General features: G+C 47.7%; 1 long non-coding RNA gene across 1 annotated transcript; it reads right to left on the bottom strand.

Annotated features, from left to right (window-relative positions):
* Positions 1-551: 551 nt before the first annotated feature.
* LOC102140102 (uncharacterized) lies at positions 552-1,357 on the bottom strand. The gene is made up of 2 exons (XR_006696921.2): positions 1,095-1,357; positions 552-825 (listed from the first exon to the last, which is right to left on the bottom strand). It is a non-coding gene; the product is annotated as an uncharacterized lncRNA (long non-coding RNA).
* Positions 1,358-18,714: the final 17,357 nt, after the last annotated feature.

Genomic DNA, 18,714 nt, shown 5'->3' with positions numbered 1-18,714 from the left:
GCTAACTGGGAGGCTGAGGCAGGAGAATCGCTTGAACCTGGGAGGTGGAGGTTACAGTGAGCTGAGATCACGCCATTGCACTCCAGCCTCCAGACAGGGCGAGACTCTGTCTCAGAAAAAAAAAAGTGACTCAATTTGTACTACAGTTTTGCAAGATGCTACCACTGTGGGGAAACCAGGTAAGGGAGTTCATGAGCTCTCTGTATGATTTCTTACAACCGCATATGAATCTACAATCATCTGAAAATGAAAAGTTCAATTTAAAAATACTGGTTTCCCAGAAGCTCAGGACGTGAATGGAGCAACAGGCGGCTCGGGGCAGGTGTTACTCATTTTTTTTCATCAGTTCTCAAATCTGCAAGGAGTTTGGGGGCAGCGCACAGAGGCGGACACAGTTGGAAACAGTGAAGGGACTGTTTGTGGTGTCTTGGGGGACGGTGGCAGAAGCTCTGGCACCTGAGCGTCTGTCCTTCCTGGTGGTCTGGTGGTGAGGGCTGATGGGGTGGACAGCAGCTCATCTCTTGGAGGCCCTGCCAAGTAAAGGGGTGAACTTGGCTCTAGAGGACAATGTCCTTGGGTCTGAGGACATTGACTTCAGCGCTCACCTCCTCTAGTAATTTCAGGTTACTTTGGCAGTGGGACAGACACAGGGGCACGAAACCATGGGTAGGAGAGGTCAGCGTAAGCCCGGTTGGTGTTCACTTTCAAGTTTTCCTTCATTAGAGTCAGGCGCCCGGCGGGGAGAAGAGCATCTCATCATAAGATATTTGCAGATGTATTCATGGAACTGCCCACATATCTGGATGAGGATATATGACTTGCCCCCTGGAGGAAAGAGTTAAATGAATCGCTAAAGCACAAAATGTTCCTGTAAAATTGCTTCCATATTTTATTAGATGCAGATGAGCATGAATTATTGTGAAGCCAACAGGGGAGTTTGCAAATTTGGTTCTGCCTTTTTCCATCAACAACCCCCCCTCACCTAGATGGTTATGGAAGGACTGGTTGAGGGATGCTGGTTTGGGGTTGGACCATTGAGTAAAGAGCTCATTCGCTTATTAATTCATCCCATCAGATGTTTATGGGGCACCTACCGTATGTCAGGGAATGCAAGTGCAATTACAGCTTGCAGGTGTCATTCTTGTTGATCAACCTTCCAACGACACCACCAAGGTCCTTCTGAGATGCGCCATTTTTGTTTTGCGGTTATGCTGGGGATGGCTTTTGGGGGAGGAAGCTTCCTTTTGAGCCTCTCAGAGTGCCACTGTCTTATCTATGCCATAGAAAAGAAGGCGCATTTCACCTACGCCTCCAAGGTCAGAAATGCAAATTAACATTAATTCCACTTTCCCACAATCTCCCCATTTGCATCAAGGTGTGAAACTCCTTGGGGGGAAAATGGACACAATTGTGCAAAATTGGTTTTCTAGCTGAAGAGATCTGATGAATTTCTTATACTCGATGTGACGCTGTCAATTTATTTTTCTATCTATCTATCTATTTATTTTTGAGACAGAGTCTCTCTCTGACGCCCAAGCTAAAGTGTAGTGGCACTATCTCAGCTCACTGCAACCTCTGCCCCTCTGGGTTCAAGCGATTCTCCTGCCTCAGTCTCCTGAGTAGCTGGGATTACAGGTGAGCGCCACCACGCTAGGCTAATTTTTGTATTTTTAGTAGAGTCGGGGTTTTCCCCTGTTGGCCAGGCTGGTCTCAAACTCCTGACCTCAGGTGATCCACTAGCCTCGGCCTCCCAAAGTACTGGGATTACAGGCATGAGCCACCACACCTGGCCACTATTTTTTCTTTTTAAAAAAACTTTTGGCCAGGTATGGTGGCTCATGCCCATAATCCCAGCACTTTGGGAGACCGAGGTGGGAGGATTGTTTGAGGCCAGGTGTTTGAGACCAGCCTGGGCAATATAGTGACACTCCATCTCTACAACAAATAAAAAATTAGCCAGGTGTGCTGGTGCGTGCCTGTAGTCTCAGTTAGCTGGGAGGCCGAGGCAGGAGGGTCACTTGAGCCTGGAATTCAAGACCAGTTTAGGAAACATAATGAGACCCCATGCCTGCAAAAATTACAAAAAATAGCGAGGTGTGATGGCACAAGCCTGTATTCCAAGGTATTCAGGAGGCTGAGGTGAGAGGATCATTTAAGCCCAGGAGGTTGAGGCTGCAGTAAGACATGATAGCACCACTGCCCTTCAATTTGGAAACAGAGCAAGACTCTGTCTCAAAAAAATTTATTTATTTATTTATTTTTGAGATGGAGTCACTTTCTGTCGCCCAGGCTGGAGTGCAGTGTCGCAATCTTGGCTCACTGCAACCTCTGCCTCCCAGATTCAAGCGATTCTCTAGCCTCAACCTCCACTGTAGCTGAAATTACAGGCGCGTGCCACCACACCTGGCTAAGTTTTGTATTTTTAGTAGAGATGGGGTTTTGCCATGTTGGCCAGGCTGGTCTCGAATTCCATACACCAGGTGATCCACCTGCCTCGGCCTCCCAAAGTGTTAGGATTACAGGCATGAGCCACCACACCTAGCCAAAAATTTATTTGTAAGTTTTTTCATTTCAATAGCTTGAGGGGTACAAGTGGTTTTTGGAGACATGGAAGAATTGTATGGTGGTAAAGTCTAGGATTTTAGTGTATCTGTCACCTGAGTAGTGTACTTTGTACTCAATAAGTAGTTTTTCATCCATCGCCCCCTAACATCATCCTGCTTCTTAGTCTCCATTGTCTCTACTCTGTAAGTCTTTGTGTAGCTATAGCTTAACTCCCACTTACTGGTGAGAATATGCAGTATTTGGTTTTCTGTTCCTGAGTACTTCACTAAGGATCATGGCCTCCAGTTTCATCCAAGTTGCTGTAAAAGACATTATTTCTTTTTCTTTTCTTTTCTTTCTTTTCTTTCTTTCTTTCTTTCTTTTTTTTTTTTTTTTTGAGGCAGGGTCTTTCTCTGTCATCCAGGCTGAAGTGCAGCAATACACGGCTCACTGCAGCCTTGACCTCCCAGGTTCAAGCAATCCTCCCACCTCAGCCTCCCAGGTAGCTGGGACTACAGGTGTGCACCACCATGCCCGAATACTTTTTAAATTTTTTGTAGAGGTGGGGGTCTCACTATGTTGCCCAGGCTGGTGTCAAACTCCTAGCCTCAAACAATCCTCCTGTCTTGGCCTCCTAAAGTGCTAGACCTTCAGGCATGAACCACCTCACCCTGCCCCTATTTCATGTTTTCTTTTTTTTGCAATGGAATCTTGCTCTGTCACTCAGGCTGGAGTGCAGCGGCACGATCTTGGCTCACTGCAACCTCCGTCTCCTGGGTTTAAGTAATCCTCCCACCTCAGCCTCCCTAGTAGCTGGGACTACAGGCACATACCACCATGCCTGGCTAATTTTTGTAGTTTTAGTAGTGATGGGGTTTCACCATGTTAGTCAGGCTAGTCTCAAACTCCTGGCCTCAAGTGATCCACCATCTCAGCCTCCCAAAGTGCTGGGATTACACTGCGCCCGACCTCTTTATTATTTTTTTAATGGCTGAGTAGTATTCCATAATATATACACACCACATTTTTCTTTATCCACTCATCTGTTGATGGGCTCTGCCAGTTTGATCCCAGCTGGACATCTGAGTGGCCCAGTTGCCCCTTAGCATCCCATCCCAGGGTAGAGGCACTGGGGTTGAAAGAATGCATATGTTGTATTTCTCAGCTCTCCTTTAGAGACTGGGTATAGCAGAAAGGCTTGTAGGATCACTGGAAGCTGGAGTGATTGGAGTCTTTCACAGGTCCTGTCTGTCCCCACAGAGGAGGGAGTGAGGGTTGTGAAGAGCTTGTCTCTGCTGGCTTTGGCCTGAGCTGCTGGTAGGAGCAATGGCGGCTGGCCCCATGGCCTGTGGGTGCTTGCTGGGTTGAGGGGTGGCGTGTAGGCCCTCAACCCTTCCCGGAAGGGCTCCCAGGGCTGTCAGGAGCACAACAAATTGACATCTAGAGACTGTGGAGTCTTTTTTAAAATTTTTTTAATTTTTAACAATCAGACAGAGTCTCTCTCTCTGTTGCCCAGGCTGGTGTGCAGTGGCACGATCTCGGCTCACTGCAACCTCCACTTCCCAGGTTCAGGCGATTCTTCTGCCTCAGCCTTCCAAGTAGCTGAGACTACAGGCATGTGACCACACCTGGCTAATTTTTGTATTTTTTAAAAATTGTATTTATTTATTTATTTTGGAGACAGAGTTTCATTCCTGTTGTCTAGGCTGGAGTGCAGTGGCAAAAGCTCAGCTCACTGCAACTTCCACCTCCCGGGTTCAAGCGATTCTCCTGCCTCAGCCTCCTGAGTAACTGGGATTACAGGTGTCTGCCATCATGCCTGGTTAATTTTTTGTATTTTTAGTAGAGATGAGGTTTTGCCATGTTGGCCAGGCTGGTCTGAAACTCCTGACCTCAGGTTATCCGCCTGCCTCGGTCTCCCAAAGTGCTGGGATTACAGGTGTGAGCCACCACACGCAGTCCTGGAAGCTGTGGAATCTGCTGCAAGGAGAATTCCTGAGGAAAACCAGAGGCTGCATTGATGGCCCTTTGCCTGCGTGGCCACACGGGATTCTCACAGCAGCCCAAAGAATGGGATTGGGCAAAGGAATTGTCCTGGCCTCCAATTTAGGGGCAGAGAAACAGCTCAGCAAGACCCAGCACTCATCTCTGATTACCCAGTGAGTTGTGGAGATTGGATTTCCACTTGTCATACTGCCTTTACGTCTGCTTTTCCGAGAGAAACTGTGCATTCAGCCCCTTTCAAAGGCAGAAAAGTGCTGTTGAAAAATATACCAGGGGCCAGGCACGATGGCTAATGCCTGTCATCCCAGCACTTTGGGAGGCCGAGGCGGGTGGGTCACCTGAGGTCGGGAGTTCAAGATCAGCCTGGTCAACATGGTGAAACCCCGTCTCTACTAAAATCACAAAAAATTAGCTGGGCGTGCTGGCAGTTGCCTGTAATCCCAGCTACTTGCGAGGCTGAGGCAGGAGAATAGCTTGAACCTGGGAGGCGGAGGTTGCAGTGAGCTGAGATTGGGTCATTGCACTCCAGCCCTGGAGACAAGAGAGACTCTATTTTGAAAAAAAAGAAAAAAGAAAAATATACCGGAGAGGCCAGGCATGGTGGCTCATGCCTATAATCCCAGCACTTTGGGAGGCTGAGATGGGAAGATTGCTTGAGGCCAGGAGTTTAACACCAGTTCGGGAAACATACTGATACCTTGTCTCTTTAAAAAAAAAATTAGCTACGTGGTGGTGTGCACCTGTAGTCTCAGCTACTAAGGAGGCCAAGGAAGGAGGATCACCTGAGCCCAGGAGTTTGAGACGGCAGTGAACTATGATCACTATCTTGCCAGTACACTCCAGCCTGGGCAACAGAGGCCCCTGTGTAGGAAAGGGCACCCTTTGCTGCATCTCTTTCTCTCTTTTTTTTTTTTTTTGAGACGGAGTCTCACTCTGTCGCCCAGGCTGGAGTGCAGTGGCCGGATCTCAGCTCACTGCAAGCTCCACCTCCCGGGTTTATGCCATTCTCCTGCCTCAGCCTCCTGAGTAGCTGGGACTACAGGCACCCGCCACCTTGCCCGGCTAGTTTTTTGTATTTTTTAGTAGAGATGGGGTTTCACCGGGTTAGCCAGGATGGTCTCGATCTCCTGACCTCGTGATCCGCCCGTCTTGGCTTCCCAAAGCGCTGGGACTACAGGCTTGAGCCACTGTGCCCAGCCTTTTTTTCCTTTTTTTTTTTGTTTTTTTTTAAGAGATGGGCTCTCGTCTTGGTCAGGTTGGTCTTGAATTCTGGGTTTCAAGCAGTCCTCCCACCTCAGCCTCCCAAAGTGCTAGTGTTATAGGCATGAGTCACCATGACTGGTCTGCATCTCTTTTCAGGTTAGTTAAATTGTGGAGGAGAATGACCCAGAAAATCTAGAAGTTTCTTCTTCTGCAGTCTGAGGGCTGCAGTTTACAATCAAGCCAGGCAGGCACATAGTCTATCTGCCCTTCATTCCAAATCATGGGTGCCTGGATTTGTTAGAAATTTGGAAAACAGGATGGGAACAGTGGCTCATACCTGTAATCCCAGCACTTTGGGAGGCTGAGGCGGGCGGATCACAAGGTCAGGAGTTTGAGATCAGCCTGGCCAACAAGGTGAAACCCTGTCCCTACTAAAAACACAAAAATTAGCCAGGTGTGGTGGCATGCACCTGTAATCCCAGCTACTTGGGAGGCTGAGGCAGGAGAATCACTTGAACCTGGGAGGCAGAGGTTGCAGTGAGTTGAGATAGTGCCATTGCACTCCAGCCTGGGCAACAAGAATGAAAACTCTGTCTCAAAAAAAAAAAAAAAAAAAATGTTTTTTGAAAACAGAATTGGCTAGAAACTGGAATTCATACTTATTACTCCCAAGATGCAGAGGGCTCAGGGGATGGGTGGGTAGGGGGAGTACTGGGTGTCTGGTTCTCATTAGTTGAGAGATCATCAGGAGCACCCCCCTGGTTGAAACTTTCAGATTTATACTAAAAAATAACAAGAATGTCTACGGAGTAGAATAAATGTGGTTGCATTTTGGCTTGAAGAATTGAGGATCCTTCCGGGACAGGTTTTACACGTGACTTCTCAACCTGGTCTTTTGGATATGTCCAGTCTCAGGGTCAGAAGATCCGGGCTAGAGTCTGGCTCTGACATCTCTCTGCCGTGGGACTTCAGGCAAGTCCCTGTTGTGAAGCTACAATGTTTTCCCTCTGTAATGGCGGGAGTGAGTGGCATTTGCTTTATGGACCATTCAGGGGCACGTAAAGCTCACATTAAATGAGATGATCTGTCTTCTCACTTTGATTTTCATATCACTGCGCAAGTATGGATTACTGTTACCAACCAGGTGGGAGGGTGTCAGAGGAGACAGGAACAAATGTCTTCTAAAATCCAGGTTAGGCCAGGCACGGTTGCTCATGTCTGTAATCCCAGCACTTTGGGAGGCTGAGGCAGGTGGATCACCTGAGGTCAGGAGTTTGAGACCAGCCTGGCTAACATGGTAAAACCCCATCTCTAAAAATACAAAATCAGCCAAGCGTGGTAGCACACACCTATAATCCCAGCTGCTCTGGAGGCTGAGACAGGAGAATTGCTTGAACCTGGAAGGTAGAGGTTGCAGTGAGCCAAGATCGCACCACTACACTCCAGCCTGGGTGACAGAGCTAGACTCCATCCCAAAAAAAAAAAAAAAAAAAGGAAAAAACAACAACAAAAAATAAAAATAAAATCCAACTTGGGCTTGGGAAATCTCTTCTTTTTCTTTCTTTGGTCTTCGTTGCTCTCTTCCTTTCTTTATTTTCTCTTTCTTTCTTTCTCTCTTTCTTTCTTTCTTTCTTTCTTTCTTTCTTTCTTTCTTTCTTTCTTTCTTTCTTTCTTTGTTTCTTTCTTCTTTCTTTCTTTCTTTCTTTCTTTCTGTCTTTCTTTCTGTCTTTCTTTCTTTCTTTCTTTCTTCCTTTTTTCAATTCTTTCTTTCTTCTTTTTTTTGACAGGGTCTTGCTCTGTCCCCCTTGCTGTAATGGAGTGGCATGGTCATAGCTCACTGCAACCTCCACCTCCCGGGTTCAAGCGATTCTCCTACCTCAGCCTCCCGGGTAGCTGGCACTATAGGCATGCACCATCACACCCGGCTAATTTTTGTATTTTGTTTTAGTAGAGACAGGATTTCACCACGTTGGCCAGGCTGGTCTCGAACTCCTCACTGTGCGATCCACCCGCCTCGGCCTCCCAGAGTGCTGGGATTACAGGTGTTAGCCACCGCTCCTGGCCATGCTTGGCTAATTTAATTTTTTATTGTTTTCTAGACATGGGATCTGGCTTTGTTGCCCAGGCCGTTTTCAAACTCCTGGTCTCAAGTGAGAAGCCTCCCACCTGGGCCTCCCGAAGTGCTGGGATTACAGGCATGAGCCATGTGTCTGGCCACTGCCTCCATTTCTGAGGTGGACAGTTTCACTGCCAAGATGAGCATCTGGCTGGCCTTCATTTGTTAAAGAGCATCTCAATAGAAGGGGAAAATGGATCCCCGAGGCCCACCCATTGGTAATGGTTGAATTAAGTCTGAACATTCAGACATGGTGGGCCAGGTGCTTGTCAGAACCCCTTGGAAGCAAGAATGGCTGGGTAAATCAGGATTTTGTTGCAAGATGGAGTTGGTCCTGGCTGGGCACAGTGGCTCATGCCTGTAATCCCAGCACTTTGGGAGGCTGAGGCAGGCGGATCACAAGGTCAGGAGAACAAGACCATCCTGGCTAACATGGTGAAACCCCGTCTCTACTAAAAATACAATTAGCCAGGCATGGTGGCAGGCACCTGTAGTCCCAGCTCCTTGGGAGGCTGATGCAGGAGAATGGCGTGAACCGGGAGGCGGAGCTTGCGGTGAGCCGAGATTGTACCACTGTACTCCAGCCTGGGAGACAGAGCGAGACTCCATCTCAAAAAACAAAACAAAACAAAACAAAATAACAAAATGTAGTTTGTCCCGAATTCTCACTGTTAGAGTCACAAACTGGGGAAGAAAAATAACCCTTCCAGCAGCCCCCAGGATCAATGACTAAAGTGCAGTGGGCAGGCCTGGGGAGCCGGGAATGATGCAGGTGTACCCAAGCTCTGAAGGCAACCTCTACAAGCCAGTGCCAGTGGGTGGGGGCAGACAGAAATCCTCCTAGAACCTGTTGGGGCTAGAGGGAGTCGCCATGTCCCCAGCATGCTTCCGGGGTGGTGGGGGCATCAGCAGCAGCATCACTGGATGGTCTGTTCTCCCATCCTCTGGTGTTTCACAGACCCACGATGAATGAGACAGACTTAGTGACCGCTCAGGGGCTGTTCAAAAATCCGGGCATACTTTTTTCAGGTCTGGAAGCAAGAAACATCCCATGGCTGACAGTCCCCACCAGGGAAAGGAGAGCTGTATGAAGCATCTTCCTCTTTACCCGGACACAGATCCTGGGGGCTGGAGAAGGAGTGTTGACACCAAGGGACTGGCATCCCCTGAGATGCCAAACTCGCCACCTTCTGGGAGGAAATGCATATAATGGATACATGCATGTTTGGATATGTGCACATAATGAGTACACATGTTTGAATGTGTGCATTGTGTATATATGTGTGTGCATTTGTGTGAGTCTGTGTGAGTGCATGAGGGAAGGTGTGGGATATATGAAGCCACCCTGATGGAGTTTGGTGGCATTCTAGAGGCCCCTGAGAGGAAGGGCAAATGTGCACATGAGTGTGTCTAGGTGTCTGTGTGTGAGTAGGATGTGTGTGTCTATGCGAGTGTAGGGATACATAACTGTGAGTTTCTGTCTTAGTCCATTGAGTCTGCTATAACACAATGCCACAGACTGGGTGGCTTCTGAACAATAGAAGTTTATTACTCACAGTTACTGAGGCTGAATGTCTAAGATCAAGACACTGGCAGATTCGTTGGTTTGTGAGGACCCACTTTCTGGTTCATAGACAGCCCCCTTCTTGCGATGTTCTTATGTGGCAGAAGGGGTGAGAGTTTCTTTGGGGCCTTGTTTATAAGGGCACTAATCCTATTCATGGGGACTCTTCCCTCATGACCTATTGACCTATCAAAGGGCCCCTCTCTTAAAACCATCACATTGGAGATTAAGGTTTAAACATATGCATTTTGGGGGACACATTCACTCTGTACCAGTGTGTAAATGTGTGTGAGCTTGAGTGTGAGTAAGTTGTGTGTGTCAGTGTATATGTGTGTGAGTACATATAAGTATATGTGTGCAGGCAGCAGTGTGTGTGTAGGTGTGAGTGCGAGTGACTAATGTGAGCCTTGTATGAAGGGGCGTGAGTGTATTGTGAGTGTGAGTGGGTACATGTATGTTTGATGTGTGCATATAATGGGTACATATATGTTTGAATTCATGCATATAATGGATACATGCATTTTTGAACATGTGCACATAATGGGTACACATATGTTTGAATGTGTGCATTGTGTATACGTGTGCATGCATTTGTGTGAGTCTGTGTGAGTGCATGAGGGAATGTGTGGGATATATGAATATACATGTACGTGAACTTTGAGTGTGTGCATTTGTAAGTATGTGTGTATGTGTGAGTGTATGCTTGAACGTGTGAGGTGGTGTGCGTGGATTGAGAGCATGGGTGAGATCCTGATTTACTATTCCTTAAGAAAGAGCTAGTTCTCAAGAATAGGAACAATAGAAAGAGGACATATTAGAGGAGAGTCACAGGGCAGAAATTCAGAAATGCAGGGTGGATTGAGGGCCCCAGAGAGGAGGGGGGAGAAATAAATGGTAGCCAGGGTGCTGCATGAATAAGCTGTAGAGCTATTTTAGCAGATGCCAGTAGTGAAAATTTGGAGAGAGAAAGAGATGTCCGGTGAGGATTTTCAGAAAATGTCCATGAAAGAATTTGTCTAAAGCCCCTGGGCCTCCCTTTTGATGAAGCTAATATGAAAGATTTACATGAGTTGAGTATACATTGCAAAGACTGGTCCATGAGAACAGCCAGATATATACAGGTTACGCAAGGGAATAAAGGTCTAGCAGCTGTTGCTCTGGGACGTCCTGTTGTGTAAACTCCAAAGGATGCTCAGAGAAGCTCTATATAGATTTGTAAAAAGATAATGTTTTGAATGTCCATCAGGATATGATAAGTTTCCAGGAAAGAAACCCAAGGGGGTGGAATAGCTGTTCCCCTATGACTATTGGCCCAATACCTCCCCAGGGAGCATGGTGGTGCCTGGGAATGATATTTGATAGGAACCGCAAAGACACAGCCACATTCATCAAAATAAGTTCAGCTGCTTGCATTCACTCTGGCTCAAACTTTAGAGGAGATTTTTTGACTGAAAGACCAGAGGCAGGGTGGGTGCCAGCATGGGTTTCATTTGGTAAGTCCAGTGTCATGAGGGTTTCTTCCTATCTCTGCTTTGCTTTCTGTGATCAAAGCTTTATCCCTAGGATGGCTCCTCTTCCTGGGTCCAAATCATCTGTGTCACCACAACTTCATACCACACCATCTGGGTAAACAGGGAGACACTCTGGCCCAGGATGTCAAGAATGAGTCCTGAGGTCCACCTGGCCGGACAGTAATGACCATGGACTGGGAACAGGCTATGCTGAAGGGCTGACGCCAACTGAGCTGCCTACTGAGCCAATCTGTTGTGGGTTGAACTGTGTCACTCTCTCCCCATATTCATTCACTGAAGCCATCGCCCCCAGTAACTATATTTGGAGACCTCCAAAGAGGTGTTTAAGTTAAAATGAGATCATTAACATGGGCACTAACCCAATATAAACTGTTCTAAGAAGAAGAGATTAGGACATAGAAGTACAGAGGGAGAACCATGGGAAGATCCAGCAAGAAGACAGCCGTCTGCAAACCAAGGAGAGAGGCCTCAGGAGGAACCAACTTGCTGAGACCTTGGACTTCCAGCCTCCGGGACTGTAAGACAGTATGTTTCTGGGGCTGAGTGGAGAGCCAGTGGATCCTGCCTCACATGTCCATGGGCTGGAAGAGGAGGGAGGCAAGAAGGACTGTCTTTTCTTCCTGATCCCTGAGGTCTCTGCCTAGAGAACAGGTGCAGCAGTCTCTGGTCTCCTGGTAGTACCAGCCCTTGCCAATCTCACAATCACAGTGGTCACTCACTGAACGTGACAGGAATGGAAAAGGAAAGAGAGCTAGGTTGTCACCCCCACAGGAGTATCTGCTGGGGAGGCAGAAGTTCCTATTTTAGGAACCAAGGCGGGAGCTCGACTTCCTTCTCAGGGGAGTGGCCAGGGGTGGGCTTCCTTTAGGGACCAGCAAGGTTCAGACGCCTGCTGCCAGGGACCCCTTTGCCCACACTGGCCACTGGGCTAAGAGGGGCTTCTGCCAGGGAGCCATTCATGAAGGTGTGTAACACACAAGGCCCAGTCAGGAAAAGAGAAACCACTGTGGGTATTTCAGAGTGAACTTGTTGCTTACCCTGGTAGAGTAGGGAGTTAAGAAACAAAAAGGGTAAAATGAGGCAAGCCAGAGATTAGCAACACAGGAAGCCGCAAGCACCCCTAGGGTTGGTAAGACCCAGGGCGGAAGTGGATTGACTGGAGCCAAGAATCTGGGCAATGGGGTTGGGGGCGGAGCTATGGCAGGGGCTGACCATAGGGAGCTGGGACCACGGAGGGAGGGATTGTGCAGCAGGGGCTGTGGTTAAGGCATGGCCAGAGGCTTTACCCAGAGGGAGAGAGGGCAGGAGAAATTCCCTGGCTTCTCCTTTTACCCTGTCTTGTAGTCTTTTCTTTAAAACTATAGTAAAAGACACATAACAGGAAGTTTATCATCTACACTATTAAAAATATATAATATAATGAATATTTATTTAGACTGTTTATTTATTTATTTAAGACAGGGTCTCACTCTTTGCCCAGGCTGGAGTGCAGTGGTGCAATCATAGCTCACTGAAGCCTCCAATTCCTGAGCTCAATGATCCTCCTGCCTCAGCCCCCTGAGTAGCTGGGACTACAGGCACGTGCCACCACACCTGGCTAATTTTTAAATGATATGTAGAGATGGGGTCTTGCTATATTTCCCAGGCTGGTCTTCAATTGTCCTCAAGTGATTCTCCTGCCTTGGCCTCCCAAAATGCTGGGATTACAGATGTGAGCCACTGCACCTGGCCCGAACCACTTTTAAGTGTGCAGTTCAGCAGCGTTAAACATATTCACATTGTTGTCATCTGGCCACACTGAAACTCTGTCCCCATTAAAAATTCCCCATTCCTCCTCCCCTAGCCCCTGGCAACCACCATTCAACTTTCTGTCTCTATGAGTCTGACTGCTCTAGAGACCTCATGTAAATTGAATTATACAGGCTGGGCACAGTGGCTTTTGCCTGTACTCCCAGCACTTTGGGAGGCCGAGGTGGGTGGATTACCTGAGGTCGGGAGTTTGAGACCAGCCTGACCAGCATGGCAAAACCCCATCTCAACTAAAAATACAAAAATTAGCCGAGCCTGGTGGTGTGTGCCTGTAATCCCAGCTACTCGGGAGTCTGAGACAGGAGAATTGCTTGAATCCAGAGGCTGAGGTTGCAATGAGCTGAGATCACACCCCTGCACTCCAGCCTGGGCAACAGAGTGCAACTCTGTCTCTAAATAAATAAATAAATAAATTGAATTATACAGTATTGTGTGACTGACCTATTTCATTTAGCATAATGTCCTCAAAGTTCATCCATATCGTAGCATGTGTCAGAATTCCTTCCTTCCTTCCTTTTTCTTTCTCTTAGAGATGAGGTCTTGCTCTGTTGCCCGGTTGCAGTGCAGTGGCACAATCACAGCTCATTGCAGCCTTGAACCCCTGGGCTGTAGGGATCCTCCTGCCTCAGCCTCCTGAGTAGCTGGGATTACAGGTGAGTGCCACTGTGTCCAGCTTCCTTCCTTTTTAAGGTTGAATAATCTTCCATTGTATGGATGAGACCACATTTTGTTCATTCATTCATTCATTCATTCATCCATCCATCCATGCTTGAATGCTTCTACCTTTTGGCTATTGTAAATAACGCCAGTACACACAAAGTGTACAAATATCTCTTTGACACCCTGCTTGCATTCTTTTGCTTATATACCCAGAAGTGGAACTGCTGAATCATATGGTAATTCTGCTTTAATTTGTTTGCGGAAGCGCCATACTGTCTTCCACAGCAGCGGCACCATTTTGCTCTCCCACTAGCAGTGCACAAGGCTTCCAGTGTTTTGTTTGTTTGCTTGTTTGTTTTGAGTCTCACTCTACCGCCCAGGCTGGAGTGCAGTGGTGCGATCTTGGCTCACTGCAACCCCTGCTTCCCAGGTTCAAGTGATTCTTGTGCCTCAGCCTCCTGAATACCTGGGATTACAGGTGTGCGTCACCTCGTCTGGCTAATTTTTATGTTTTTAGTAAAGACGGGTTTTCCCCATGTTGGCCAGGCTAGTCTTGAACTTCTGACCTCAAGTGATTGCCCCACCTCAGCCTCTGAAAGTGCTGGAATTACAGGTGTGAGCCACCACGCCCAGCCATCTTTTCTGTTTTTTGTTTTGTTTTGTTTTTGAGACAGAGTCTCACTCTTTCACTCAGGCTGGAATGCAATGGTGTGATCTCAGATCACTGCAACCTCCGCCTCCCGAGTCCAAGCAATTCTCCTGCCTCAGCTTCCTGAGTAGCTGGGATTACAGGTGTGTGCCACCATGCCTGGCTAAATTTTATATTTTTAGTAGAGGCACGGTTTCACCATGTTGGCCAGGTTGGTCTCAAACTCCTGACCTCAAGTGATCCACCCATGGATGATAATGAGCAACAGAAGCGTGGGTGGGTATCACCTTTAGCCCCCACAGACTGCTGTGGAATCCTGTTAATGTCACTGCCCAAATACCCCAGAGCTGCCCTCTTCTCTCCACCCTTTTGCCCTAGAACTCTTTCTCTCGCCTAGATGGGCATAGCAGCTTCCTTCACTCTGAAGCCTCATTGGGCTTATTTTCTTTTCTCTCTCTTTTTTTTTTTTGTTTTTTTTTGTTTTTTGTTTTTTGTGTTTTGTTTTTTGAGACAGGGTCTTGCTCTGTTGCCCAGGCTGGAGTGCAGTGGTGTGATCACAGCTCACTACAGCCTTGACCTCTCTGGCTCAAGCAATGTTCATCCTCCTGAGCAGTTGAGACTACAGGTGCACCACCACGCCTCGCTAATTTAAAAAACTTTTTGTAGAGATGGGGTCTCACTGTGTTGCCCAGGCTGGTCTTGAACTCCTGGGCTCAAGTGATACTCACTCCTGTCTTGGTTCCCCAAAGTGCTGGGATTACAGGCGTGAGCCGCTGCGCCTGGCCCGGGTGGGTTTTTATAAAGCTCAAACCAACCACCTTCCCTCCTGGCTCGAAGACCTCTCTGCCTCCCCATTAACCAAAGAAAAACCTCAAACTCCTGAACATGGCACTGAACTCCCCTCTTCCCTACCTCATCTGCCCTCACTGCCACCTCCTACTTTGCTACAGATTGTCTACAGTCCCCCGACCACCCCACACCCCCAACCTGCGTGCAACTTCAACCTCCGTGACTTACTTGGTGAATTCATTTACCAGGACTATCATAACAAAGTACCACAGACTGGGTGGCTTCAACAACAGAAATTTATTCTTTCACAGTTCAGGAGACCAAAAGTCCAAGATCGAGGTGTCAGCACAGTTGATTCCTCCTGTGGGCTGGGAGCAGCTATTTTATTTTATTTTATTTATTTTATTTTATTTTTTGAGACAGAGTCTCACTCTCATCCAGGCTGGAGTGCAGTGGCGTGATCTCAGCTTACTGCAACCTCCACCTCCCAGGTTCAAGTGGTTCTCCTGCCTCAGCCTCCCGAGTAGCTGGGATTACAGGCACATGCCATCACACCTAATTTTTGTATTTTTGGTAGAGACCAGGTTTCGCCATGTTGGGCAGGCTGGTCTTGAGCTCCTAACCTCAGGTGATTCACCCGCCTCGGCCTCCCAAAGTGCTGGAATTACAGGCGTGAGCCACTGCGCCTGGCCTGCTGGGCTCATCTATACTAGGCTTCTTTCCTTGGCTTGTACACGGCCATCTTCTCCCTGTATCTCTTCACGAAATGATGAAATGTTCTTCTAGCATCCATACCTCTGTATCCAAACTTTCCCTTTCTCTAAGGACACCCATCATATTGGATTAGGGCTCACCCTTATAACTTCATCTTGACTAATGACATCTGCATCAACCCTATTTCCAAGTAAGGTCCCATTCTGGTGTGGGATTTCAACATATGACATTTTGAGGGGACACATTTTGGGGGGAAACCCTTGGCATATGCTGTTCCCTCCATCTGGCATGCTCTTTTTCTTTTTTCTTTTTCTTTTTTTTGAGAAAGAGTCTTGCTCTGTCACCTAGATTGGAGTGCAGTGGCATGATATCAGCTCACTGCTACCTTCACCTCTCAGGTTCAAGCAATTCTCCTGCCTCAGCCTCCCAAGTAGCTGGGATTACAGGTGCCCACTACCACACCTGGCTAATTTTTGTATTTTTAGTAGAGATGGGGTTTCACCATGTTGGCCAGGCTGGTCTCGAACTCCTGACCTCAAGTGTTCCACCCACTTTGGCCTCCCAAAGTGCTGGGATTACAGGCTGAGCCACCCACCCAGCTCATGCTCTTCTTCTTTTCTCTCTCCCACAATCCCCTCCCACTGTCCTGATAACTCTCATGATCCTGGAAGAGGCTGAATTCACCTTCTTCAGTGTTTCACTGTTGTCACTGAATGGCCAACTGCTGTTGACACCAGACTGGCAACCCCTTGAGGGCAGGACTAGGCTAAGGACAAACCCCACAGGCTCTGTGGCCAAACACAGTAGAAGTGTTTTTCTTTCTCAAATTGGAGCTGCAGTGTGGGTGGTTGGTTTGAGCTCCTGAGTCTCTGCCAATGCCACCAGCTCACTCCAAGGTCACCATGGTCATCACTACCCATCTGACAATGTGTCAGAGATGGGAGGATGGACGGGGAGATTTGCCTGGACCAGGTCCTCTCATTCCATTGGTCGGAACTCAGTCATATGACCATGTGGCCACACCCACCTGCAGGGGAGGTTGGGAGATAGTTGTCCCTGGTTGGGCAGCACAAGTCCACACTGCAAGAGGGAAGCACACATCTTAAGGGGACAAGAGCCCATGTTACATGTATGTGCACCCAAAACCCCACACTCTGAGCCTGATATAGAGAAAGGGGCATCTGAAACCTAGGGGCTTTCTTATTTTGTGTTCCAAAGCTGAACCCACTGGAGGGATATTGAGCCCAACCCCTTCTATGAGTCTCTTCTCTTTCCTGGACTGCCTGTGGGACATCCCCTATGACCTGATTTTGGGGAATTTGCTGGAGGGCTCATATGGTTTGGCTCTGTGTCCCCACCCAAATCTCATTGAATTGTAATTCCCATGTGGTGAGGGAGGGACCTGGTAGGAGGTGATTGGATCATGGGGGAGGTTTCCTCCATGATGTTCTTGTGATACTAAGGGAGTTCCCCCAAGATCTGATGGTTTAAAAGTGGCAGTTTGGCCGGGCGCGGTGGCTCAAGCCTGTAATCCCAGCACTTTGGGAGGCCGAGACGGGCGGATCACTTGAGGTCAGGAGTTCGAGACCATCCTGGCTAACACGGTGAAACCCCGTCTCTACTAAAAAATACAAAAAACTAGCCGGGCGAGGTGGCGGGCGCCTGTAGTCCCAGCTACTCGGGAGGCTGAGGCAGGAGAATGGCGTGAACCCGGGAGGCGGAGCTTGCAGTGAGCGGAGATCCGGCCACTGCACTCCAGCCTGGGCGACACAGCAAGACTCCGTCTCAAAAAAAAAAAAAAAAAAGTGGCAGTTTCCCCGTGTGCTCTTTCTCTCTGCTGCCTTGTGAAGAAGGTATTTAGGTATTTGCTTCTCTTTCACCTTCCATCATGATTGTAAGTTTCCTGAGGCCTCCCAGCCATGCAGAACTGTGAGTCAATTAAACCTCTTTCCTTTATAAATTACCCAGTCTGAGGAGTTTTGTTTTTTGTTTTTGTAGACATAGTCTTGCTCTGTCATCCAGGCTGGAGTGTGGTGGCATGATCTCGGCTCACTGCAACCTCTGCCTCCTGGGTTCACCTGATTTTCCTGTCTCAGCCTTCCAAGTAGCTGGAATTACAGGCGCATGCCACCATGCCTGGCTAATTTTTGTATTTTTAATACAGACAGGGTTTCACCATGTTGGTCAGGCTGGTCTCGACCTCCTGATCTGAAGTGATCCACCCGCCTTGGCCTCCAAAGTGCTAAGATTACAGGTGTAAACCACCAAGGCCTTGGGCTAATTTACAAAGCATGTTCACTGCCACTGTCTAATTTGATCCTTTTTTTTGAAAGCATTTTTTCTGTCCCCATCTTAAAGACTGGGAAACTGAGGCCCAGTGAGGCAAGTTGGAGCCAGATCTGCCTCATTTTAGATCTGTCTTATCAGATAGTTAAACATATTTAAAATTAGCAAGTACAGAGAAAATGAATATTGAGTAAATAATTTTAATGAATATATCCTATTATGTTTCAGTGAGGGGCTTTTTAAAATTTGATTTTGTTTTTGTAACAGAAGCTCTTATTTCCATGTCTTCTTAAAGGGACTTTACTATTGCATATGTTTAAAGCACAATTTAAAGAGAACAAGGCTGGTTGCTGTGGCTCATGCCTATTATCCCAGCACTTTGGGAGGCCAAGGGAGGAGGACTGCTTGAGCCCAAAAGCTCGAGACCAGCCTGGGCAACTTAGTGGGGCCCCGTCTCTACAAAAGTAAAACATTAGCTGGGTGTGGTGGCACGTGTCTGTAATCCCAGCTACTTTGGAGGCTGAGGCAGGAGAATCGCTTAACCCAGGAGGCAGAGGTTGCAGTGAGCTGAGATGGCACCACTGCATTCCAGCCTGGGTGACAGAGCGAAACCCTGTCTGTTAAAAAAAAAAAAAAAAAAGAGAGAGAGAAAGAAAAAAAAGAGAGCAAGAGAGAACAAATCAGATTTGAATAATTATATGATGAAGTTACTACAGGGCACAGACTTGTACCCTGACTTGTTGCTTGTGAAGACACATCTTACCTGGTCCTTTGGCTGAAAAGGGGCAAGATGACTGACCCCAACAGGGAGTGGAGGCTGTGCTGGAAGCAGAGGAAGGCAGGA

The sequence above is a fragment of the Macaca fascicularis genome, chromosome 3 (genome assembly GCF_037993035.2).
Source record: "Macaca fascicularis isolate 582-1 chromosome 3, T2T-MFA8v1.1".
In the NCBI taxonomy this organism is placed as follows: Eukaryota; Metazoa; Chordata; class Mammalia; order Primates; family Cercopithecidae; genus Macaca; species Macaca fascicularis.
The sequence above is the reverse complement of the archived record's forward strand: the minus strand, read 5'-3'. Positions and strand labels throughout refer to the sequence as shown.